The sequence below is a fragment of the Hylobates moloch genome, unplaced genomic scaffold (assembly GCF_009828535.3).
Source record: "Hylobates moloch isolate HMO894 unplaced genomic scaffold, HMol_V3 SCAFFOLD_9, whole genome shotgun sequence".
NCBI lineage: Eukaryota > Metazoa > Chordata > Mammalia > Primates > Hylobatidae > Hylobates > Hylobates moloch.
The window spans coordinates 54248564-54274541 of record NW_026652284.1 but is presented as its reverse complement, the minus strand read 5'-3'; the positions used below and the strand labels follow the sequence as shown (position 1 = coordinate 54274541).

General features: G+C 42.0%; 1 long non-coding RNA gene across 2 annotated transcripts; it reads right to left on the bottom strand.

The window, feature by feature from the left end:
- Window positions 1-262: 262 nt before the first annotated feature.
- Window positions 263-25968, bottom strand: LOC131384271 (uncharacterized). 2 transcript variants are annotated; one of them, XR_009214947.1, is made up of 4 exons: window positions 25784-25968; window positions 25479-25569; window positions 24192-24452; window positions 263-393 (listed from the first exon to the last, which is right to left on the bottom strand). It is a non-coding gene; the product is annotated as an uncharacterized LOC131384271 (long non-coding RNA). The 2 variants fall into 2 exon arrangements; XR_009214948.1 differs by lacking the exon at window positions 263-393 and adding an exon at window positions 23508-24139 and having other exon boundaries at window positions 24312-24452.
- Window positions 25969-25978: the final 10 nt, after the last annotated feature.

Sequence of the window (25978 nt, the reverse complement as noted above, 5' to 3'; positions counted from 1 at the left end):
TAAGCTGTTAAGATGACTATATCAATTCTTAAAATCTGCAGAGCCTGGTTCCAAATCGGTCACTCCCTTTGGAAGCAGACATGGCATCTGTCCCTTGCTTGCTTGCTGGTTGTACCTACTTTTCATTAGACCTGCATTTTAGAATTGTCCAGTGCTGCCAGAGTCAGTAATTGTAGTTCTGCTTTCAGGTAAAGATAGCCTATATTAACACTATTGAGTGATTCATAAACGTATTGACAAATAGCATTCACTCATTTTATTTCCTGCTCTTAGTGTCTGAAGATGTTCACCAGTTTTCTATGGACAGTAAGACACCATACTAAAATGCTTTTGTTCAGTTCTGTTTATTTGAAAATAGCAGTGTGTTCTCTGATGGTTACCTGCAGTGGCACCCTGTATGAAAAATGAAGAAAAATAAAATAAAGGATATATCTCTCATTTTGTAGAGATGCTAAATAATTAAGTTTGTTTGATGCATTAAATTTATAGAAAGTCATTATTACTGTCAAATAATAAGTCATACTAGATTTTTTTCAGTTACATTTATGGGTATATTATTGATATAAATTTTCTAGAGTAATATAGAATTCTGAAAATTCTAGTATATCATCAGTCATAATTTTGGTTATTAGGTTGTATGTCTCAAAAATGAGTATATTTACTTGTCAATTGCTGATTATAATGAATGTTCATCAGATTTTAAACATGGCTAGTCTGTCTCTATCATCCATGGTTTTGATTTTTCTCTAGTGGCATCTAATCAGATTCATGGAAAAGATTCTAACAAGTACTCCTAAAACAAATTTCTAACAACTTTAAGATCAATAGACTAAATAAAAGTTTTCCAAAACTCTGATAAATTCACAAAACTGCTAATTAAGATTAAAGGAAACAAAAATTAATTTGATGAAATTGAATAACTGATGAAGATAATGTTTTTATGACTTTTATTTTAAAACTTGGTTTTTTACTTAAATGTTTTGTTTTCCAGATTTAAAGAAATTTTCTTTGAAGCTATCTATAGTTTACAGAAATTTGGTAAAGTATACTTTGGTGAACAATGGTGGAAGCACGTGCTTTTTCTCCCTACTTGATCCCTCCAAAATTCAGAAGTTATTTGTGAGTTTTCTTATGGCAATATGGTTATTTGCATAAGTTCAGTAAAAATCTGTTCTCTCTTTATAACAGGATACAATTGGAAATATGGGTTATATTACCAATGCCTTGAATAAAATATCCTATTTAAAAGTGTGAATAGAATACCTGGTTTCAAGAGTTCTCAGCCTTACAGTGACATGAATAAACTCTCGTCACTTCCTGGCAGGCCCAGGAACCTTCACATTGAAGGAAAATCTAAAGTCTTCCTTGGTTTTGGCTTCTTAGCCCCAAGAAGTTTTTAAATCTGACATTTCTATGTGATCAATGTAGAGAGAAAATATTTCTAAAAGAAAAACGATGGCCAGGCGCGGTGGCTCACGCTTGTAATCCCAGCACTTTGGGAGGCCGAGGCGGGCGGATCACGAGGTCAGGAGATCGAGACCACGGTGAAACCCCATCTCTACTAAAAATACAAAAAAGTAGCCGGGCGTGGTGGCGGGCGCCTGTAGTCCCAGCTACTCGGGAGAGGCTGAGGCAGGAGAATGGCGTGAACCTGGGAGGCGGAGCTTGCAGTGAGCCGAGATCGCGCCACTGCACTCCAGCCTGGGCGACAGAGCGAGACTCCGTCTCAAGAAAAAAGAAAAAAAAAAAGAAAAGAAAAACGATAATACACCTGTTATTAGATTGCAGCCCTGTGCATTGTTTTTGACTTCTTATTATCTACCTATAGCCAATATTAGATTCTAAATTCTTCTACATTCCTCCAATCCAACTTTCTTCCATGAAAATACTAAGAACAGGGCCGGGTGTGGTGGTTCACGCCTGTAATCCCAGCACTTTGTGAGGCCAAGGCAGGTGGATCACTTGAGGTCAGGAGTTCAAGACCAGCCTGGCCAACATGGTGAAACCCCATCTTGACTGAAAAAAAAAAAAAAAAGCAATTAGGAGGGCATGGTGTTGTGTGCCTGTAATTCCAACAGCTACTTGGGAAGTGGAGGCAGAAGAATCGCTTGAGCCCAGGAGGCAGAGGTTTCAGTGAGCCGAGATTGCGCCACTGCTCCAGCCTGGGAGACAAAGCAAAACTCTGTCTCGAAAAAAAAAAAAAAAAAAAGAGAAAATACTAAAAATGGAAACTGTTCTGTTCCTGAAGCCCTATAATTCAAAACTAGATGAATTTTAAGAATAAGTTTTGGCCGGGCGCGGTGGCTCACGCTTGTAATCCCAGCACTTTGGGAGGCCGAGGCGGGCGGATCACGAGGTCAGGAGATCGAGACCATGGTGAAACCCCATCTCCACTAAAAATACAAAAAATTAGCCAGGCGTGGTGGCGGGCGCCTGTAGTCCCAGCTACTTGGAGAGGCTGAGGCAGGAGAATGGCGTGAACCCAGGAGGCAGAGCTTGCAGTGAGCCGAGATTGCACCATTGCACTCCAGCCTGGGCGACAGAGTGAGACTCCGTCTCAAAAAAAAACAAAAAAGAATAAGTTTTATGACTGATATATGGACCACATAAAAAGTTCACCACACTGCTTAATGCCATCATCAGAGATATTCATACTGCAAACCAGGACATTTTCATGCTATAGACTGCTTTTCTCAAGAGGTCAGAACAAGACTCCATATCATGAGACTCTTTTTCTTTTTCTTTTTCTTTTTTTTTTTTTTGAGACAGGGTCTCATTCTGTAGCCCAGGCTGGAATGCTGTGATGTGATGTGATCTTGGCTCACTGCAACCTCCAATTGTCAGGCTCAGGTGATCCTCCCACCTCAGCCTCCAAGTAGCTGAGACTACAGGTGTGCACCACCACGCCCTGCTAATTTTTCTATTTTTAGTAGAGATGGGGTTTCTCTATGTTGCCCAGGCTGGTCTTGAACTCCTGGGCTCAAGCGATCCACCCATCTTGGCCTCACAAAATGCTGGGATTACAGGTGTGAGCCAGTGTGCCCGGCCCATGAGACTCTTAATGCTTACCTTTCCACTTGACAGGATAACAGTCATTTGATTCATTCAATTGGTTGCTTTTAAGCCTAGTTCATAGCTCAAAACCATTATGCTAACTAGGATTGTCATAACACTATTAGTTTTACTTTATATTTTACCTTTTAAAATTTGTATCTGTTACCTGTTAAACTTTTGCAGAAGTACAACTCCTAACAGAATAATTCTGGTCCTGAACTTTGAGATTATAGCAAAAACTACAGAACAGACAAAATTGGATTTAACAATAAACTCCACGTACACTTAGCCTGACAGCCACTCTTTGCAAACCTCCGTTGTTGCTCAAATGCGCCTTCAAAGGTTTTGACACTGACTCCTAGTCACCAATCACTTCTTCAACATGGGACCAGACCAGCAACCTGGGGCAGGTCCATCCTGGCACCAAGGGACAATCAAAACCTACCTACAGGATGATTGATCAGCTATGCTTTTGGAGAAAGATCTTTCTCAAAGAGGGGAATGTAAAAGTTCTCAGAATTAAAATAGAGTCACTTATGTGAAAACAAAACAAAGCCCTGACAAATAGAGCCAGGGAAGGCCATGAAGGGAGGGTTCTCACGTACATATGCCTAACTACAGCAGGGTGTGGTGGCTCACACCTGTAATCCCCGCACTTTGGGAGGCCGAGGCAGGTGGATCACGAGGTCAGGAGATTGAGACCATTCTGGCTAGCACAGTGAAACCCCATCTCTACTAAAAATCCAAAAAATTAGGCAGGCGTGGTGTCAGGCGCCTGTAGTCCCAGCTACTCGGGAGGCTGAGGCAGCAGAATGGTGTGAACCCAGGAGGCAGAGCTTGCAGTGAGCTGAGATTGCAGCCACTGCACTCCAGCCTGGGCAACAGAGCAAGACTCTGTCTAAAAAAAAAAAAAAAAGCCTAACTACAAGAATTACCACAAAAGACTGCCAAACCCACAACCCTACACAAAGGCCATCACAACTTTACACAAAAATATACTTCTGTGAGGCTATCTGCCCAGCAACTGCCTATCCATTTGCAGGCATCACCCTGGTTATTGATCAGACTGTCATCACCCTTGTTATTGATTCTTGTAGCCAAGGATAATCATCTCAAAACTATTAAGTAATCATCTTCTTCATTTTTCCTTTACCCCTTTTCCCATTTAGGAAAAAAAGGTGCAGCTTGCTGCCAGCACTCGTTTAATTTTACATAAACATGCTCATTGAGGCTGAAGCAAATCTGACTGATTTTCAATGTGAAAATAAAACATAAAAAGTATTCTTGGAGTTATTTCTAAACAGAACTAACATCAGAATTGTCTGAATCACCAGAATCGTTTATTTAGGAAAAATCAGATTCATCAAATAACTCCTCGGCCAACAACTGTTTGAGAACAACTAACATCACGTATAGGAATGCTACGTTTTCTAGGATTTGATTTTCAGCCATTGAGAATTACTGCTGTGTAAATCGAACTACCACTGTTAAAAACAGAATACTACAAATAGAATGATTTCTTTTGTTTCCCAGATCAATACACTGGAGTGATGCAAATGTAATAATATTGATAAAAGCTAGATATTTTGTGGCAAAGTTATCTTGGAGTATGCGGCAGCCGCAAGCACTGCTGGCAAGTATTCTTGGGCCAAATGGGAAAAGAGTTAAAAAACCTTTGTCTTCCTTTACCTCCCTGAATACACACATAGTTTACTCTGGTACATGTATTCCCATTGCAATGCCCTATTCCAGAATAAACATTTTCCTTTCTTTTCTTTTTCTTTTTTTTTTTTTTGAGACAAAGTTTTGCTCTTGTTGCCCAGGCTGGAGTACAATAGCACGATCTTGACTCACCACAACCCCCGCCTCCCGGGTTCAAGCAATTGTCCTGCCTTGGCCTCCCGAGTAGCTGGGATTACAGGTATGCACCACCACGCCCAGCTAGTTTTCGTATTTTTAGTAGAGATGGGGTTTCTTCATGTTGGTCAGGCTGGTTTCCCACTCCCGATCGCAGGTGATCTGCCCGCCTCGGCCTCCCAAAGGGCTGGGATTACAGGCATGAGCCACCGTGTCCGGCCACATTTTCTTTTAAAGAACTTCTCTCTGTTTATTATTTAGGTTGATAGCATTTACTATGAATGGAATTTGCAGGATTGAAAGTCGCTCTGTGTGAGTCAGTGAGTGTTGAGTGAATGTGAAGGCCTAGGGCATTGCTATACATTTTTTTTTTTTTAATTTTTGACACAGAGTCTCACTCTGTTGTCCAGGCTGGACTGCATTGGCGTGATCTCGGCTCACTACAACCTCCACCTCCTGGTTTCAAGTGATTCTCCTGCCTCAGCCTCCCAAGTAGCTGGGATTACAGGCATGTACCACCATGCCCGGCTAATTTTTGTATTTTTAGTAGAGACAGGATTTCGCCATGTTGGCCAGGCTGGTCTCGAACTCCTGACCTCAAGTGATCCGCTCGCCTCAGCCTCCCAAAGTGCTGGGATTACAGGCATGAGCCACTGCACCTGGCCTGGCTACTATACATTTTTATTTATTTATTTATTTATTTATTTATTTATTTATTTATTTTGAGACAGAGTCTCGCTCTGTCGCTCAGGCTGGAGTGCAGTGGCGCGATCTTGGCTCACTGCAAACTCTGCCTCCTGGGTTCACGCCATTCTCCTGCCTCAGCCTCCCGAGTAGCTGGGACTACTGGTGCCCACCACCATGCCTGGCTAATTTTTTGTATTTTTAGTAGAGATGTGGTTTCCCTGTGTTAGCCAGGATGGTCCCAATCTCCTGACCTCATGATCTACCCACCTTGGCTCCCAAAGTGCTGGGATTACAGGCGTGAGCCACCGTGCCCGGACTACTATACACTTTTATATGACTGACAGCACAATAGATTTATTTATACTAGCATCACCACAAACATGAGTAATCCATTGAGCTACAAAGTTACAATGGCTACAACATCACTAGGTGCCAGGAATTTTTCAGCTTCATCATAATCTTATGGGACCATGATCATTCATGCAGTTCATCATTAACCAAAACGTTATGCAGCACATGACTGTCTTTTTGTAATTGGCTTATTTCGCTTAGCATAATGTCTTCAAGATTTATCCATGTTGTAGCATTTGTCAGAATTTCCTGTCTTTTTAGGGCTAAATAATATTCCACTGTATGTGTACACCACATTTTCCTTGTCTATTCATCTGTTAATGAACGCCTGGGTTGCTTCTACATTTTAGTTACTGTGAATAATGCTGCTATGAACGTGAGCATACAACTTATCTTTGAGACCCTGCTTTTGACAATTCTTTTTTTTTTTTTGACATGGGGGTCTCACTCTGTCACCCAGGCTGGAGTGCAGTGACGCAATCTCTGCTCACTGCAACCTCCACCAGCCTGGGCTCAAGCAATCCTCCCACCTCAGCCTCCCAAGTGACTGGGACTACAAGGATGTGCCAACATATGCAGCTAAATTTTTGTATTTTCTGGTAGAGACAGGGTCTTGCCATTTTGCCCGGGCTGGTCTCGAACTCATGAGCTCAAGCAGTCTACCCACTTTGGCTTCCCAAAGTGCTGGGATTATAGACATGAGCCACTGCCTCTGGCCTGAGTCCCTGCTTTCAATTCTTCTGGGTATATATCCAGAAGCCGAGTAGCTGTATCATATGGTAATTTTATGTATATATATAAATATATATATACACATGTGTATTTATGTATGTATATAAATATATATACACATATATGTATACACATATGTGTATATATATACACATATATGTATACATACATGTGTATATAAATATATATACACATATATGTATATAAATATATGTACACATATATATGTATGTATATAAATATATATACATACATATATATGTATGTATTTTTTTAATAGAGACAGGTTCTTGCTCTGTTGCCCAGGCTAGAGTGCAGTGATGAGGTCATAGCTCACTGTACCTTGATTCCCAGGCTCATGTAATCTTCCGGCCTCAGCCTCCTGTGTAGATAGTACTACATGGACATGCCATCACACTCAGCTAATTTTTTAAATTTTTTGTAGAAATGGGGTCTCACTATGTTGGCCAGACTGGTCTTGATCTCTTTGCTTCAAGCGACTCTTCTGCCTCCACCTTTAAAGTGCTGGGACTACAGGCATGAGCTGCTGCACTTGGCCTATATTTTTCATTTATGGAAAAACCATCATATTGTTTTCCAAAGTTAACTAGTTATTTTTTGCATATATGAAGGAATTAATAGTTGTATGTTGATCTTCTATCCTTCTAGCTTACTAAATTATTTTATTTTGCTTTATCTTGAATTATCTTGGGTTGTGGGGGATGCCGTTATATCATCTACATATAGAAAGTTTAAACTTTTTCTATTCAATTATTATGCAAAATTAGGCCAGGCGAGGTGACTCACGCCTGTAATCCCAGCATTTTGGGAGGCCAAAGCGGGCAGATCACGAGTTCAGGAGTTTGAGACCAGCCTGGCCAATGTGGCAAAATCCCATCTCTACTAAAAACACAAAAACTAGCCGGGCGTGGTGGCAGGCACCTGTAATCCCAGCTACTTAGGAGGCTGAGGCAGGAGAATCACTTGAACCCGGGAGGTGGAGGTTGCAGTGAGCTGAGATCACGCATTGCACTCCAGCCTGAGTGACAACAGTGAAACTTAGTCTCAAAAAAAAAAATTATGCAAAATTAAAACAATTAGAATTGCCTTCTTGTCCGATTAAACTGGCTAATACCTCAAATACAATGTTAAGTAGTAATAGAGATGGGTGTACCTTGTACCTGTTCCAGATTTTGGTGGGACTCCTGCTAGCATTTTTCCCATTTCTTTGGGTGCTAGTTTTATGACTAAGGGATATATAATTTATTAGGTTGCTCTGGGATGTTTTCTGGTACCAACAACCAATTCTCCGATTCTCTGGGCACCAAGCAAATATTCAACAACTCAATTTTGACAGTAACTATCCTGAATTAGTGCAGACACCACAGATTGAAGTCTCAGTCCCATGACATGGCCCCCACTTCTAATGCCAGACACACGTCCCAGGCCTCCTGTCCTTCTGACCAACTGACTGTAAATCAGGGGGTCCCATGACCCCCCTTTCATGTTTTCATTTTCTTTTTCTTTTTTTATTCTTTTCGGAGACAGGGTCTTGCTTTGTTACCCAGGCTGGAGTGCACTGGTACGACTGTAGCTCACTGCAGCCTCAAACTCCTGAGTTCAAGCAATTCTCCGGCTTCAGCCTTCCTAAGTGCTGGGATTACAGGCATAAGCCACCTCCCCTGGCCTCCCTTCATGTTTTATAATTTGCTATAAGGACTCACAGAATTCAGAACATACCTTAATTATGTTTACCAATTTATTACAAAGTATACAAATGAACAGCCAGATGGCAAGGTCCAGAATGGTCCAGAAAACAGGAGCCTTTGTTCCCATGGAGTTGGGGTGTGCCATCTTCCCAGCATATGGATGAAAATTTGGAAGTTCTCTGATCCCCATTGTTTAGGACTTTTTATGGAGGTTTTATCATGCAGCCATAATCAATTATTAACTCAATCTCCAGCTTCTCTCCTCTCCCCATAGGTTTGGGGGTGAGGGGGGCTGAAAGTTCCAGGATTCTAATCAAGGTGCCATCTTTCTTTTTCTTTTTTTTTTTTTTTTGAGACAGAGTCTTGCTCTGTTGCCCAGGCTGGAGTGCGGAGATGCCATCTCAGCTCACTGCAACCTCCACCTCCCAGGTTCAATTGATTCTCCTGCCTCAGCCTCCCAAGTAGCTGGGATCACAGGTGCACACCACCACACCCAGCTAATTTTTGTATTTTTAGTATAGACAGGGTTTCACCATGTTGGCCAGGATGGTCTCGATCTCCTGACCTCGTGATCTGCCCACTTCGGCCTGCTAAAGTGCTGGGCTTACAGGCATCAGCCACCGCACCCAGCCAAGGTGCCATCTTTCTAGCCTCCAACCTGAAGCTAGCTATCTAGGGGCCTGCTAAGAGTCACAATATTAGAACAAAACGTGCTCCTATCACTCAGGAAATTAGGAGTTTTAGGAGCTCTGTGTCAGGAACTGAGGACAAAGACCAAGTATATATTTCTCATTATGCCACAAATCTTTTATATATTTTTTCTGTTCCATTCATGTTATTTTTCTGCAGAAACCATCATCTATGCCTATATATTTAATAACACTTTTATGACTTCCATATCTATCATATCTAATGTTCTTTTACTCTGTCTTTTCAAACTGTATCCAGTCTGTGCTGAAATTTCTCCTGTTGGCCAGGCGCGGTGGCTCACACCTGTAATGCCAGCATTTTGGGAGTCTGAGGTGGGTGAATCATTTGAGGTGAGGAGTTCGCAACCAGCCTGACCAACATGGTGAAACCCCGTTTCTACCAAAAATACAAAAACATTAGCTGGGCGTGGTGGCGCATGCCTGTAGTCCCAGCTACTCGGAAGGCTGAAGCAGGAGAATCGTTTGAACCCAGGAGGCAGAGGTTGCAGTGAGCCGAGATCACACCACTGACCTTCAGCCTGGGTTACAGAGTGAGACTCCATCTCAGAAAAAAAAAAAAAAAAATTTCTCCTGTTGTTTTAAAAATGTATGTTTACAGTTAGTTCTTTGAGTCAGGATCCAAACGAGGTTAACGTATTGCATTTGTTTAATATGTCTCTTGGGTATCTTTTAATCTATGAGAGTTTCCCTCAATCTCCCTTTTATACCATTTATTGAAGAAACTAAGTCATTTGTTCTGTAGAATTTCCTATAATCTGACTTTGGCTGTTTGCAGCCTCTTGATGTGGTTTTACAAGTTCCTCTATTTTGCACTTCACTCACTCTGTGTTTCCTATAAACTGATCATGAGATATAGGTCTTGATTACATTCTTTTGGCAAGAGTGCTTAATCCGTCACTTCCTATCGTACCACCTTCAGGAAGCACATAATATCTGGCTGTCCCACTTTTACGGACATTAAAATTAATCAATAAATTTATGTGTGTCCGTGTGATTCATCCATTATTAGACTCTTCCTCAACTTTTCAGCTAATGGTTTTAACATGAATTGAAGATCAATGCCAGACTCCATTATTTTACTAGGGTTTGCAAAGTTATTATTCTTTAAATCTCTCATTGCTTTTACGTGCAATACATATTTATATTATGTATAGATACGTCTATGTATATAGTTATGTGTTTCATTTTGTCACATTCCTTACTTATTTTGTTGCTCAAACTTATCTTCAGCCAGTAAGATCCCCCTTCAAGGCTGGCTTCTCTAATCCTTTTTTTTTTTTTTTTTTTGGAACGGAGTTTTGCTCTGTCACCCAGGCTGGAGTGCAGTGGCGCAATCTCGGCTCACTGCAAGCTCCGCCTCCCGGGTTCACGCCATTCTCCTCCCTGCCTCAGCCTCTCCGAGTAGCTGGGACTACAGGTGCCCACCACCACGCCCGGCTAATTTTTTGTATTTTTAGTAGAGACGGGGTTTCACCGTGGTCTCGATCTCCTGACCTCGTGATCCGCCCGCCTCGGCCTCCCAAAGTGCTGGGATTACAAGCGTGAGCCACCGCGCCCGGCCCAATCCTTTTAAACTGTTATTTTTCATTTCATTTGATACAGCCAATTAAGTAAAAGGATGCAACATGATGAAGTTTAACATCTACCTCAATGATTCTCAATTTCCGCTGGAGTAATCCTAAGTGTGAACTTGAATTCCAGGGTCTGAAGAACACTCTGGTGTTTTGTTTTGTTTTGTTTTGTTTTGTTGTTTTGTGAGACGGAGTCTCGCTCTGTCCCCCAGGCTGGAGTGCAGTGGAGCGATCTCGGCTGCAAGCTCTGCCTCCCAGGTTCGCGCCATTCTCCTGCCTCAGCCTCCCGTGTAGCTGGGACTACAGGCGCCCGCTACCGCGCCCAGCTAATTTTTTTTTTGTATTTTCAGTAGAGACGGGGTTTCACCGTGTTAGCCAAGATGGTTTCGATCTCCTGACCTCATGATCCGCCCGCCTCGACCTCCCAAAGTCCTGGGATTACAGGCGTGAGCCACCGCGCCCGGCCCACTCTGTTTTAAATAACTTACTAAACAGTAAGATTCTTATTCTACGGAGATGTACTGTGTCTATCTTGTGGTTTTATAATTCCTATGTCATATCATAGGAGAATATGTCCCCCAGTCCTATGGTATTATAACATAAAAAGCTATTGGGAGTCTTCCTCCACCTCAAAACCACTGTACATGACCCACACAGCCTTCCATCTTCAAACTCCTAGCATTTTGAAACACTTCTCTCTCTCCTGTAGTCTTTGACCTCTCAGACTCTCTTTAGGCAATGAAAATGCTCAAATCTCTTTCTAAAATAAGCAAACAAAAAACTAAACTGTTCCCTACTCTTGACTTTGCATTTATCTCATTTCCCACTTTCTTTTCTCAGATTAAGCTTTTTTTTTTTTTTTTTTTTTTGAGACAAAGTCTTGCTCTGTTGCTGGGGCTGGAGAGCAGTGAGGTGCCCTGGTGCAAACCTAGCTCACTGCAGCCTTAAATGCCTGGGCTCAAGGGATCCTCCCAACTCAGCCTCTAAAGTAGCTAGGACTACAGGTACACACCACCATGCCCAGCTAATTTTTTTATTGGTTGTAGACAGAGATGGGGAGAGGGGCCCTCCCTGTGTTGCCCAGGCTGGTCTCAAACTCCTGGTCTCAAGCAATCCCAATCCTCCCCTCCCGGCTTCTTCTTCTTTTTGTTTAGACAGAGTCTTGCTCTGTCGCCCAGGCTGGAGTGCAGTAGCAAGATCTCGCTCACTACTGTAATCCCCGCCTCCCAGGTTCAAGCGATTCTCCTTAGCCTCCCCCATAGCTGGGATTTCTGGCTCTCGCCACCATGCCCAGCTAATTTTTGTACTGTTTTAGTACAGATGGGGTTTCCCCATGTTGGCCAGGCTGGTCTCAAACTCCTGACCTCAAGTGATCCGTCCACCTTGGCCTCCCAAAGTGCTGGGATTACAGACGTGAGCCACTGCACCTCGCCCTCTCCCTGCTTCTTAAACTGTTGAATTTTAGGTGTGAGCCACCGCACCTGACTTCAGTTAAGCGTCTTGATGATCTATTTCTTCAGTTACCAGTTCACTCCACAACTCATTCCAACAGGAAGTATGGTAGTCACTACTGAGTACTGACTCCTGAGGACCTTTTTTGGCTTCTAAATGCTGATGTTCCCCTAGCTTCTGACTTCAGCATCATGTTCTTCTCTTTCCTAATCTGTATTGGGGTGATCTCTTTATTTTCCTGGTTTAAATGTAATCATTTTACTGAATGTGCTGGACTCCATGTGGTGCTGTTGCCTGTTGTCCTTTCAAACCTGCTTGATGGGCTTTCTCTGCCCTGGATGAAATCTCAGAAAGTTGCCAGAACTGCTCTAGTCCCTCTGTCACAAGAACAGCCTCTTATCAGACATTAAAATGTTCAAGCCATCTAATGTTATCACAATCAAAAACTTCCACTTAAATGAGAGTTCCTCCCCTCCTTCTCTCAGCTTAAGGCCCGGAAACTTGCGGTGTAGAATTGTCTGCTGAATATACTGAATATATTCCTTGTAGTGGTGGACATCTGTAGTTTATGTTTCTCTGGCATCTTTTATCTCCTCCCATTTTAGTTTAAGAAGCTTCTTCCTTCTGGGATTTCTCATTACACATGACCTGGGCGCGGCTGACCACCCCTGCCCTGCAGCCACAATGCTGTAAGAGTCAGCCAAGACCTAACTAATCAGAGTAAATACCTCACTTCCTTCATCACTATGATGATTAGTTGAGAGATGGAGTTGATTAAAGCCAATCAGATCTTTGTAGCTAGAACTATCCCTGGGGCTGCTGAGCTGGTAGCAGGGATATGAGCCTGGAGACTGGGGGTTATTTTGTTCACAGAAAAAGTGGCCCTGCACTTCAGCTAAGCTTCTGTTCCCACAATTTCTTAAGAAATTTATTTTCCCCTCCCTATTTGAATTCATTTGAGATAGCTTTTACAACTTACACTTGAAAAATACCTGACTGAAATAGAAGACCTATAGGAAACTTGAAAATCTCAAACATGTCCAAAAGGGAATTCTTTTTTCTTCCTCTTCTACTTTCATTGCCTCCATTTCTACTAACTCCTCTATTTTCAAACCAGAAATCTAGCACTCAACTCTTTCCTCCTCCTCCTCCTCCTCCTCCCCTACAAACAACACATCTCTCAGTCCTGTCTGCTCTCCTTCCTGTCGCTAGAGCCCTTCCCTTCCTTTCCATACATGTCCCAGTCCATCCTCACTTTCTCACTCCTTGGCAATAGCTTACTTTCCTGATTTTTCTTTGCTGACTTTACCTGATCAAATCTGTTCATCCACCAGAACAATCATTCTAAAACACAAGTCTGGTTTACTATTTTTGTTGTTGTTGTTGTTGTTTGTTTTTTGAGACGGAGTCTCGCTCTGTCGCCCAGGCTGGGATACAGTGGCCCGATCTCGGCTCGCTGCACCCTCTGCTTCCCGGGTTCAAGCGATTCTCCTGCCTCAGTCTCCCAAGTAGCTGGGATTACAGGCACACACCACTATGCCTGGCTAATTTTTGTAGTTTTAGTAGAGACAGAGTTTCACCATGTTGGCCAGGCTGGTCTCAAACTCCTGACCTCAGGTGATCCACCCGCTTCAGCCTCCCAAAGTGCTGGGATTACAGGCATGAGCCATTGCACTCAGCCTGGTTTACCACTTTCTAATTGGAAATACCTCTAATGTGCCAAATGATCTCTAAGATTAAGTCCAGCCCCCTCATTAGCCAACAGAACCTTCCATGAAGGGCACATGTTCTGAGAATCACCTCAAGGCTGTGTCACAGGCTAAATAAATAAATCCTTCCATGACCTGGTCTTACTTGCTTCTTCGGTCACATCTTCCACTCTGTCTTTACAATTTCTGTTGGGCAATACCAATCTGTTTGTCATCCCTTGTAAACACCAATCACCTAGTTATGCTTCCTCTCCCAATTCCTTTCCTCTACCCCTTTGCACCTCTGCTCAGATGTCGGCTCTTCCAGACACATGTCCTTAGCTCCCAGGTGGGGTCAAATGCTCCTACCATTTGCTTCCATCATAGCCAGTAATTAACTTTTCCCATATTCTGTTAAATCCTTTCTTAGATCTATCTCCCTGAGTATAAGCAATGTGAGGGCAGGAACTGTATCTTATTCATCTCTGTATCTCTAGTGTCTGGCATTCAATATAGGCTTGTTGGACAAAATCACATTTTTAAGAATTTTGTTGAATAGAAAATTCACCAATTAGATATATTTGGGGGCATAGATATCCTTGGTAAAATGTAAAATCCATCCTACCTTAAGTTTAACTTAAGTTTCGTAGTTCAAAATGAGTAAACTTGATCAGTATTACTCTTTTCTAAAACATATTGATATGGGTCATTAAATGAAAGGATTCTGAAAGATAGTATGTGCACTGGTTGGAGAATTCGATTTTTAGAGTCCTAGAATTCCCAAGGTAGATCCTTTGTGTGGACATCATTACAAACAAAAAGCAACATAAAAAAATAATAGAATTCCCAAGATAAAATTTGGATTTTTCTATTCATAAACTGGGAGACTTTGGCAAATTATTTAGCCTCTCTAAGCCTGTTTCCTTATTTGTAAGAAGGAAATCATTTTATGTACTTCATTGTACTGTTTTAAATATAAAATAATTGGCTGGGACGGTGGCTCAGGCCTGTAATCCCAGCACTTTGGGAGGCCTAGGCACCTAGGCAGGCTGATTGCTTGAGCTTAGGAAGTTCGAGACCAGCCTGGGCAACACGGAGAAACCCTGTCTCTACCAAAAATACAAAAACTTATCTGGGTGTGGTAGTGCGCCCTGTAGTCCCAGCTACTTGGGAGGTTGAGGCAGGAAAATTGCTTGAACCTGGGAGGGAGAGGTGGAGGTTGCAGTGAGCAGAGATCGCACCACTGCACTCCAGCCTGGGCGACAGGGCGAGACTCCATCTCAAAAAAATAAAAAATAGGCTGGGTGTAGTGGCTCACGCCTGTAATCCCAGCACTTTGGGAGGCAGAGGCAGGTGGATCACCTGAGGTCAGGAGTTTGAGACCAGCCTGGCCAACATGGTGAAACCCCGTCTCTACTAAGAATGCAAAAAAATTAGCCAGGCATGGTGGTGGCCGCCTGTAATCCTAGCTACTCAGGAGGCTGAGGCAGGAGAATTGCTTGAACCTGGGAGGCAGAGGTTACAGTGACCTGAGATCGTGCCATTGCACCCCAGCCTTGGCAACAGTGAAACTCCGTCTCAAAAAAATTAATTAATTAATTAATTAATTAAAGATAAAATAATTCAAGTGATAGGGTTCAGGACCTGCGACTCTGAAATATGACTGTAGAAGACCAGAATACACCACCAGAAAACAGACTGTGGTTTTTGTTTTTTGTTTGTTTGGTGAGCATATTATTTTGGAGAACTGCAGACACAGAAGTTCTGAAAGGTTACCATTTGGTGAAGGAAATATAAAGTAAATTTTCATTTATAAAGGCATCTGTACCAGGAAGAGAGCTACTCTGAAACAACTTTTATCACTTGAGAGACTTAGCTGTATGACTAGGCAACCTTTATTCATCACGTGTTTCCTCCCCTCACCCTCCCATAATTTGTCTCCACTCTCCCCACCAACCCCCAGAAACCTCAAACCCTTTTTGTAGCTCGGCATTACATATAAGCCTCAATCATCTGGCCACTTCTTTAAGTCTCATTTTTGCAGGACTCCTGCGTGCAGGTGTGTAATTAAAATGGTTTTCTGACCAGGTGAGGTGGCTCACGCCTGTAATCACAGCACTTTGGGAGGCTGAGGCGGGCAGATCACCTGAGGTCAGGAGTTTGAGACCAGCCTGGCCAACATGGTGAAAACCCCGTCTCTACTAAAAATACAAAAATTAGCTGGGTATGGTGGCGGATGCCTGTAATCCAGGCTACTCGGGGGGCTGAGGGAGGAGACTCTCTTGAACCCGGGAGGTGGAGGTTACAGTGAGCCCATATAGTGCCATTGCACTGCACCCTAGGTGACAAGAGTGAAACTCCATCTCAAAAAATAAATAAATAAATATAAAATAAAATGTTTTTTTCTGTTAATCTGCCTTATGTCCATTTAATTTGTAGACCAGCCAAAGAATCTGAACCTAGGAGGGTAAAAGGAAGCACTTTTTTCCCCCTACACAAGAAATACAAAGTGCCTCTCACAGTGCTTATGTGGCATATATAAATATTCAATCCAAGTTTGCTTTTATCATTTTCATTAATAAAGGCGGGTCTGGGAAGATGCCTTATGTAGGGAAGATACAACAATCATGAGGCCACCTTTGCACACTGGGTGGGTGAGGAGAGGCAACATCCCAACCTTAAATTTTTTTGTTTTGTTTTATTGTATTCTTTATTTGTTTTTGAGATGGGGTCTCTCTCTGTCACCCAGGCTGGAGTAGGGTGGCACAATCTTGGCTCACTGCAACCGCCACCTTTCAGGCTGAAGCAATCCTCCCACTGCAGCCTTCTTGGTAGCTGGGACTACAGGCGCACACCACCACACCTGGCTAATTTTTGTATTTAGGCTGGTCTCAAAGTCTGGAGCTCAAACAATCCTCCCATCTTGGCCTCCCAAAGTGCTGGGATCACAAGCATGAGCCACCATATCTGGCCTGTTTGTTTTATTGGGTTTTTTAAATTGACAAATAATAATTGCACATATACATGGAGTACATAGTGATGTTTTAATACACATACTGCATGGTGATCAGATCATAGTAATTAGCATATCCATCATCTCAAACATTTATCCTTTTGTGTTGAGAACATTTAATATCCTCCTCCTAGCTATCTGAAACTGTTAGCAGTGGAGAATCCATAAGGGTTTGCAGCAACCTCAATTCTTACCTCCTCAGAATAAAGAATTCAGTTGAGGGGCATAAGGCAGAGTGAGAGTCTGAGGCAAGTTTTATTTTATTTTTTTTTCATTTTTTTTTGAGACAGTCTCACCCTGTTACTTAGGCTGGAGTACAGTGGCGCAATCTCGGCTCACTGCAGCCCCCACCTCCTGGATTCAAGCGATTCTCATGCCTCAGCCTCCTGAGTAGCTGGAATTACAGGCACCCACCACCACTCCTGGCTAATTTTTGTATTTTTAGTAGAGACGGGGTTTCACCATGTTGGCCAGGCTGATTTCAAACTCCTGACCTCCAGTGATCCACCTGCCTCAGCCTCCCAAAGGGCTGGGATTAGAGGTGTGAGCTACAGTGACTGGCCCTTCCTTCTCTTTTTTTTTTTTTTTTTTTTGTGAGGCAAGTTTTAGACCAGGAGTGAAAGTTTATTTAAAGGTTTTAGAGCAGGAACAAAAGGAAGTAAAGTACACTTGGAAGAGGACCAAGCAGGCCACTTGAGAGATTCAAGTGCATGGTTTGACTTTTGACTAGTGGTTTTTTACATTGACATTCTCCGGGAGGGTTGCATCCTTTCTCCCGATTCTTCCCTTGGGGTGGACTGTCCACATGTACAGTAGCCTGCCAGCACTTGGGAGGGGCCACATGCACAGCGTTTACTGAAATTGTGCACATGCTCCCTTGAAGTATTTTTGCCTTACCAGTCAAGTGTTCCTAGAAGAAGGTCATATACCAGTTAAATACTCCCATTTTGCCTTAGTGTGCATGCTTGAGCCTACTTGCCCAGCTCCTGAGATCTTATCGGGAAGCTACTGATCACCAGTTTCAGGTGTTTCTATCTATTGGGAGGCTGCCTTTCCCTGGTGTTGGCTGCGACCAATTATTAGTTTAGAGAGACAGTTTAACAATGGCCTGACCATCACCTGATGGTTGCCTGACATTCCTGGTGGGGGTGGGGGGCACTTTCCTGCCCTGCTCATGTCTGACTACACTGTAACAAAACTATATAATATTGTTAACTATAGTCACCCTGAAGTGCTATAGAACACAAGAATGTATTCCTCCTATTGAGCTGTAATTTTGTATTTTTTCACAGATTTCTCCCTCCTTTCCTCCTACCCTTCCCAGTCTCTAGTATCTTCTGTTCTACTTTCTACTTCTGAAATCAATTTTTTTAGCTTCTACATATGAGTGAGAACATGCATTGTTTAACATTCTGTTCCTGGCTTAATTCACTTAACATAATGTCCTTCAGTTCTATCCATGTTGCCATGAATGACAAGATTTCATTCTTTTTTATGGCCGAATAGTATTCTGTGGTATATATGTACCATATTTTCTTTATCCAGTAGTCTGTTGTTGGACACCTAGGTTGATTCCCTATATGGGATCTGGTGAATAGTGCTGCAATAAACATGGGGGTGCAGATGTCTCTTTGCTGGAATGACTTCCGTTCTTTTGGATAAATTCCCAGAAGAGGGATTGCTGGATCATATGTTAGTTCTATTTTTGTTTTTTTGAGGGACTTCCAGCCTGTTCTCCACAGTGGTTATATTAGTTTGTATTCCCACCAACAGTGTATAAAAGTTTCCCTTTCTCTGCATTTTTACTAGTGTTTGTTACTTTTTGTCTTTGATAGCCATTGTAACTGTGGTGAGTTGATACTTCATTGTGGTTTTGATTTGCATTTCCCTGATGATTAATAATGCTGGGCATTTTTTCATATATGTGTTGGCCATTTCTTGTTTTGTGAAATGTTTGTTTAGATCATTTGCCCATTTTAAAAATCAGATTGTTTGGGGGTTTTTTGCTGTTGAGATGTTTCCATTCCTGTTGGGCATGGTAGCTCACACCTGTAATCCCAGCACTTTGGGAGGCTGAGGCAGGAGGATGGCTTGTGTCAAGGAGTTGAAGATTAGCCTTGGCAACATAGTGAGACTTGTCTCTACAAAAAATAAAATAAAAAATTAGCCAGGTGCAGCAGTGTGCACCTGTAGTCTCAGGTCCTCAAGAGGCTGAGGTGGGAGGATTGCTTGATCCTGGGAGGTCGAGGTGGTGAGCCGTGATCATGCCACTACACTCCACCTTGGATGACAGAGTGAGACCCTGTCTCAAAAAATAAAATTAAGTTAAAAACTTTTTTTCTTATATATTCTAGATATTAATTTCCTGTCAGAGGATTAGTTTGCAAATATTTTCTCCCATTCTGTAGGTTGTCTTTTAACTCTGTTGATTGCTTTCTTTGCTGTGCAGAAGCTTTGTAGTTTATATAATCCCATTTGTTTATTTTTGCTTTTGTTACCTGTGCTTTTGAGGTCTTACTCACAAAACCTTTTCGCAGACCAATGTTCTGAAGCAGTTCCCCTATGTCTTCTTCTAGTAGTTTTATGATATTGACTCTTACATTTTGGTCTCTGATCCATTTTGAGTTAATTTTTTTATAGGGTGAAAGGTGGGGGTCTAATTTCATAATTTCATTCATTTACTGTTTTTCTTTTTCTTTTTGAGACAGGGTCTCACTCTGTTGCCCAGGCTGGAATGCAGTGGCACAGTCATGGCTCACTGCAGCCTCAACTTCCTGGGCCCAAGCCATCCTCCCACCTCAGCTTCCCAAGTAGCTGAGACCACAGACATGTGCCACCATGCCTGGCTGGTTTTTTTATTTTTGTGGTGACAGGGTCTTGCTGTGTTGCCCAGCCTGGTCTCAAACTCTTGGGCTCAACTGATCCTCCTGTCTCAGCCTTTCAAAATGCTGGATTACAGGTGTGAGCCACTGTGCCCAGCGTGGTTTCATTTTTTTGCATGTGGATATCCAGTTTCCCCAGCACCATTTACTGAAGAGACTGGCCTTTCCTTGGTGAGTATTCTTGGCACCTTTGTCAAGAATAAGTTGGTTGTAGATATGTGGATTAATTTCTGGGTTCTCTATTCTGTTCCATTGGTCTGTGTGTCTGTTTTTATGCCAGTACCATGCTGTTTTCGTTACTACAACTTTGTAGTACATTTTAAGGTCTGGTAGGATGGATACTTCCAGCTTTGTTCTTTTTGCTCAAGATTCCCTTGATATTTGGGGTCTTTTGTGGTCCATACAAATTTTAGAGATTTTCCCCCTATTTTTGTGAAGAATGCCATTGGGATTTTGATAGGGATTGCACTGACTTTGAAGATTGCTTTGAGTAGTACGGTCATTTCAATAATATTAATTCTTCTGATCCATGAGCATGGGATGTCTCTCAATTTGTATTTTCTTCAGTTTCTTCTATTTGTGTTTTGTAGTTTTCTTCACTAGTTGGTTAAATTTATTCCCAGGTATTTTATTTTATATTTTGTAGCTACTGTAAATGGGATTGCTTTCTTGACTTCCTTTTCAGCTAGTTGATTGTTCATGTATAGAAACACTACTGATTATTGTATATTTATTTTGTGTCCTATAACTTTAATTTACCAGTTCTAAGAGTTTTTTGGTAGAGTCTTTAGGTTTTTTTCATATATAAGATCATGTCATCTGCAAACAGGGATAATTTGACTTCCTCTTTTCCAATTTGGATGCCTTTTCTTTCCTTCTCTTGCCTAACTGCTCTGGCTCCAACCTTGAAATTTTGTCTATAGCAAGCTCCGTTCAAAGTGTGTCAGTCCATTCGAGCTGTTATAACAAAATACCATCAACTAGGCAGCCTATAAACAACAGAAACTTATTTCTCACAGTTCTAGAGGCTGGGAAATCTAAGATCAAGTCACTGGAAGATTCAGTGTCTAATGAGGGTTCACTTACTGGTTCATCGACAGCTATCTTTCCACTGTGCCTCACACAGTGGGAATTATGAGGGTCTTTATGAGGTCTTTTTTTCTTTTTTGAAACGGAGTTTCCCTCTTGTTGCCCAGGCTAGAGTGCAGTGGTACGATTTCAGCTCACTGCAACGTCTGCCTCTGGGTTCAAGCAATTTTCCTGCCTCAGCCTCCCGAGTAGCTGGGATTACAGGCTTGCGCCACCATGCCAGCTAATTTTGTATTTTTAGTAGAGACGGGGTTTCTCCATGTTGGTCAGGCTGGTCTTGAACTCCCGACCTCAGGTGATCGCCCACCTTGGCCTCCCAAAGTGCTGGGATTACAAGCGTGAGGGATGGCTCCTGGACTGCCCAGACTCTTCTATGTTTACAAGTGATACGAAATTTGAGAATATTGGCAGAGATATTTCTCAGTCACTGTCATATACTCTATTCCTTATCTCCAGTCAACATTGCACCTGCTTACTGGACAGAGAGCACTGAGTAATGAGGAAGGAAAACTAGATATCGCTTCTCGTCAATGTGGTGCTATGCAATTCACAAAGATCCTTCACATCCATGATCTTATTTAGACCCCACCATAAACCATGTGTTGGAAATTTTGTTCTCACTTTACAAATAAGGAAGCTAAAGTTTAAAGAAGTTAAATGACCAACTCATTTGGTGTGATATTTCCATCACACCAAAAAGAAAACATTGAAATCATTCTACAGTGGTGAGTAAATAGCTATTGACCTCAGACTCCCAAAGAACCTCCTATCCATAGCCTCTCAATCGCCCCTGAAACCTGGAATTCCCCATGGTCTGACTAAAGATACCCAGCCCACTCAGCAGAGACTTTTCAGGACCCCACACCAGTAATAAGCAGCCTCGTTCTGAATGGCTGGCACCTGTGCCACACCTGTTGTTAAACAAGTTTAGTATCACTCCTGGGAAGGATCAAGATGAACACTCAACTCTTCTGGTTCCCAATCCAGGGTTTTTCACACAGCATCTTGATTTTCAGGAAGACCAGAAAACAAACAACTGAACAAGAAGAGAACAAGTGTTACAAAATTAAGTCCCCGCCCCCCCCCAAAAAAAAAAAAAAAAAAAAGAAAGAAAAAGAAAAGAAAAGAAAATTTTAGAAGGGCAAGAGATTGAGCTGGTATCTATCTTCATCTCTTCATGAAAAGTGTTTTTTTTTTCCCTATAATCCAGCTTTTTTTGTTTTGTTTTGTTTTTGTTTGTTTTTTGTTTTGAGATGGAGTCTCACTCTGTCACCCAGGCTGGAGTGCAGTGGCACCATCTTGGCTCACTGCAACCTCCGCCTCCTGGATTCAAGCCATTCTCCTGTCTCAGCCTCCCGAGTAGCTGGGATTACAGGTGCTCTCATCATGCCTGGCTGAAATTTTTTGTAATTTTAGTAGAGATGGGGTTTCAGTGTGTTGCCCAGGCTGGTCTCGAACTCCTGACCTCAAGTGATCTGCCTGCTTCAGCCTCCCAAAGTGCTGGGATTATAGGCGTTAGCCACCATGCCTGGCCTAAAATCCAGCTTCCACACAAAGGAAAAATGGTCTTATCTTTTTTTTTTGAGACAGAGTCTCCCTGTCACCCAGGCTGGAGTGCAGTGGCGTGATCTTGGCTCACTGTAACCTCTGCCTCCCGGCTTCAAGCTATCCTCCTGCCTTAGCCACCCTAGTAGCTGGGATTACAGGTGCATGCCACCATGTCTGGCTAATTTTGGTATTTTTAGTAGAGGCAGGGTTTCACCATGTTGGCCAGGCTGGTCTCGACCTCCTGACCTCAGGTGATCTGCTTCCCCCCACCCCTCCCGTCCCCAGCCTCCCAAAGTGCTGGGATTACAGGTGTGAGCCACCAAGCCCAGCCTTATCTTGAGGTTTATATACCTATGCTGCTGATCTGATGGATAAACTTTTTTTTTTTTTTTTGGGGTCAGGGGAGAGGGCCTCACTCTCACCTAGGCTGGAGTACAGTAGCATGATCACAGTTCACTGCAGCCTTGATGCCCTTGGCTCAAGTGATCATCTCAGCTCAGCCTCCCAAGTAGTAGGCATGTGCCACCATGCCCAGCTAAATTTTGTAGAGATGGGGTCTTGCTATGTTGCCCAGGGTAGTCTCAAACTCCTGGGCACAAGTGATCCTCCTGCCTCAGCATCCCAGAATGCTGGAATTATAGGCATGAGCCACCATGCCTGACCCTGACGGATGAACTTCTAAGGGTCAGGAAACTTCCTGAAAGACAAATTTTCATGGGTATATGTATTTTTCTGTGGAGTGGGTCCATGGCTTTCATTTGATTTTTTAATGAGATCCATGGCAAAAATAAATAAATAAAAAGGAACCACAGTCTTTTCAAGTAATGGCTTGCTCTGAACATGTTTGGTAAGAGGTTTAGGTGAAAAATAAGCAGGGAATATCAAGGGCTGCAGACATGGGTAAAAGAACTCTTGCTAGAGAAGGGCAAAGATGGGGAATAAAGTAAAAGTTTTCCTGATTCACAATTTTCTTTGCAAACTATGTATGTATATAAATCAACTATTTTTGACATGTAGAATAAGTCACACTCAAAATAAGTCACGCTTACAAACCATTGTTATTTTGTTCATTTTCTTCATCCTTTATTAGAAGACTTAAATGAAATGACTGGTTGGGATTTAAAATTATTTTTAAAAACACACTTTTGCTTTATAGATACGCATTTGTTATCACTCTGAATTATGAATATAGAATTTTTGCTACTTTATGAAATCCCATCTATATTTCGACTGGATTGTATTAGCATTTTAAAATTGTTAACCAAAGCCCCTCTACTTCCCAGTGTTTCTACATAAATTGCAATAAAGCCAAGTTCATTCCTTAATATATTTACAAAAGTGATTTTTAAACTCAAAATGGTATGTAATTCCCATTTCATTTTATCTTACATTTTTAACATGGTATTTTAGACAAATCATGCACAATTTTGATTCTCTTTAATAGATGCATGGAATTTGAAATCTGGAAGAAACCATAAAGATTATGCAGTCTGACTTGCTCATTTTATTGATGAGGAAAGAAACCCAGAAAGATTAGAAGCCTTACCCAACCTTGTTAATCACAAAGCTAAGATAAGAATATAGGCCTTGGATTCTTAGTTTGGTGCCTTTTCCAAAATCCAGTAACAAACTGTTGGTGACTGAACTGTCTCCATTTCTCTGCTGAGATCAGCCCCTAGGAGACTAAGAACAAACGACTAGGTGGAGGCATAGACTCAAGCAAGGACTCATCAACTCTGCCTTTTCATGCTTCAACAAACAAATGTTCACAGGACTGCTTCCGGTTTAATAAATCACTAGAACAAAAGCATTCATAAATCACATTGCATTATCCATTGTAGCACTTACCCAGTAGTCTCTTTGTGGGTCCTTTAATGTTACTAGATTATTTAGTTTCCCATATTTCCTTTTCTTTACTCGCAGAAAGTCCAGATGCTAATTTAGACCTGTCTCAGGCTCTCTCTTTACCTTGGAAGGGAAGATCTCAGGCACATACACAGCTTGGGTATGTCCAAATTTTTTTTTTTTCTTCCCGGGAAGTGGAGATGCAGGTAGTTTGTGAGATGAGGGAGAATCTCCCCCTCATAAGTTGATGGTCATTTCTAATAGCTGTGGAAATGAAAAAGTGAACATCATTATCAAATCTAACAAAAATAACAATTCCTTAATATCCTCTAATATCTACTCTATATTTAATTTTCTCCAGGTGTCTCAAAAATGTCTTTACAGTTTGTTTGAATCTAGATCCAAACAATGTTAACATATGCATTTGTTCAATATATCTCTTACGTGGCCAAGCATGGCCTGTAATCCCTGTAATGCCAGCACTTTGGAAGGCCAAGGCAGGTGGATCACTTGAGGCCAGGAGGTCGAGACCAGCCTGGGCAACATGATGAAACCCCGTCTCTGCTAAAAATACAAAAAATTAGCCAGGTGTGGTGGCACATGACTGTAGTCCTAGCTACTAGGGAGGCTGAGGCAGGAGAATCACTTGAGCCCGGGAGGCTGCAGCTGCAGTGGGCCAAGATTGCGCCACTGCACTCTAGCCTAGGTGACAGAGTGAGACTCCACCTCAAAAAAAAAAAAAAAACATATATTATATATATAATATATATACATACACATACATATATGTGTATATATATACACATACATATATATATATACACACACACATACATATATTACTACATATGATACTATTAAGAAGATCCAGTAAGGATATGGGAAACTTTAACTTCATTATTGCCAAACTATTTTCCAAAGTGATTGCACTAGTGTCACTCCTATAGAGTTTATGAGAGCTCCACTTCCTCTCTCACTTTTGGTATTGTCAGATTTTTTTTTGAGACGACAGGGTCTTGCTCTGTCACCTAGACTGGAGTGCACTGGCATTATCCTGTCAGACATTTTAACTTTTGCCTATCTGATAGTAATGACAGTAAGCCTTGCTTTGTAGAAATATAAGCCTAGTCTTCAAACACTGCATAATAGTGTTTTAGATATTAACATTACATTCTCACTGGAGATAATTATATACCCCCCATACCATCTGTAAGTCACTGTTTTGGCTCCTATGTCAGGATCTTTTTATTAAATATTAACAAAAGAATGGCTAGGCACAGTGGCTCATACCTGTAATCCCAGCACTTTGGGAGGCTGAGGCGGGTGGATCACGAGGTCAGGAGTTCAAGACCAGCCTGGCCAGCATGGTGAAACCCCATCTCTACAAAATATACAAAAAAATTACAAAAAATTAGCAGAGCGTGGCGGTGTGTGCCTGTAATCCCACCTACTCGAATCACTTGAACCTGGGAGGCGGAGGTTGCAGTAAGCCAAGATCGCGCCATCGCACTCCAGCCTGGGTGAGAGTGAGACTCCATCTCAAAGAAAAAAAAAAAAAGAAGACAAGTTAGTCATTATGTGCTATTTAGTATTACCTAGAAAGGATATGACTGGCATTGACTTATCCCTCCTGAGCAGCTACTTCTAACATATATGAAACCCAAGGGACCAGATATTGGATCCACTGTGATGAGTGTCAGAATTCTTGTAACCTCTTTTTTCCTTATTAGTATGTCATGCCAGGTTGTTGGCTCTGATGATGTCATAATGTTTTGTTAGTGGGGTCATCC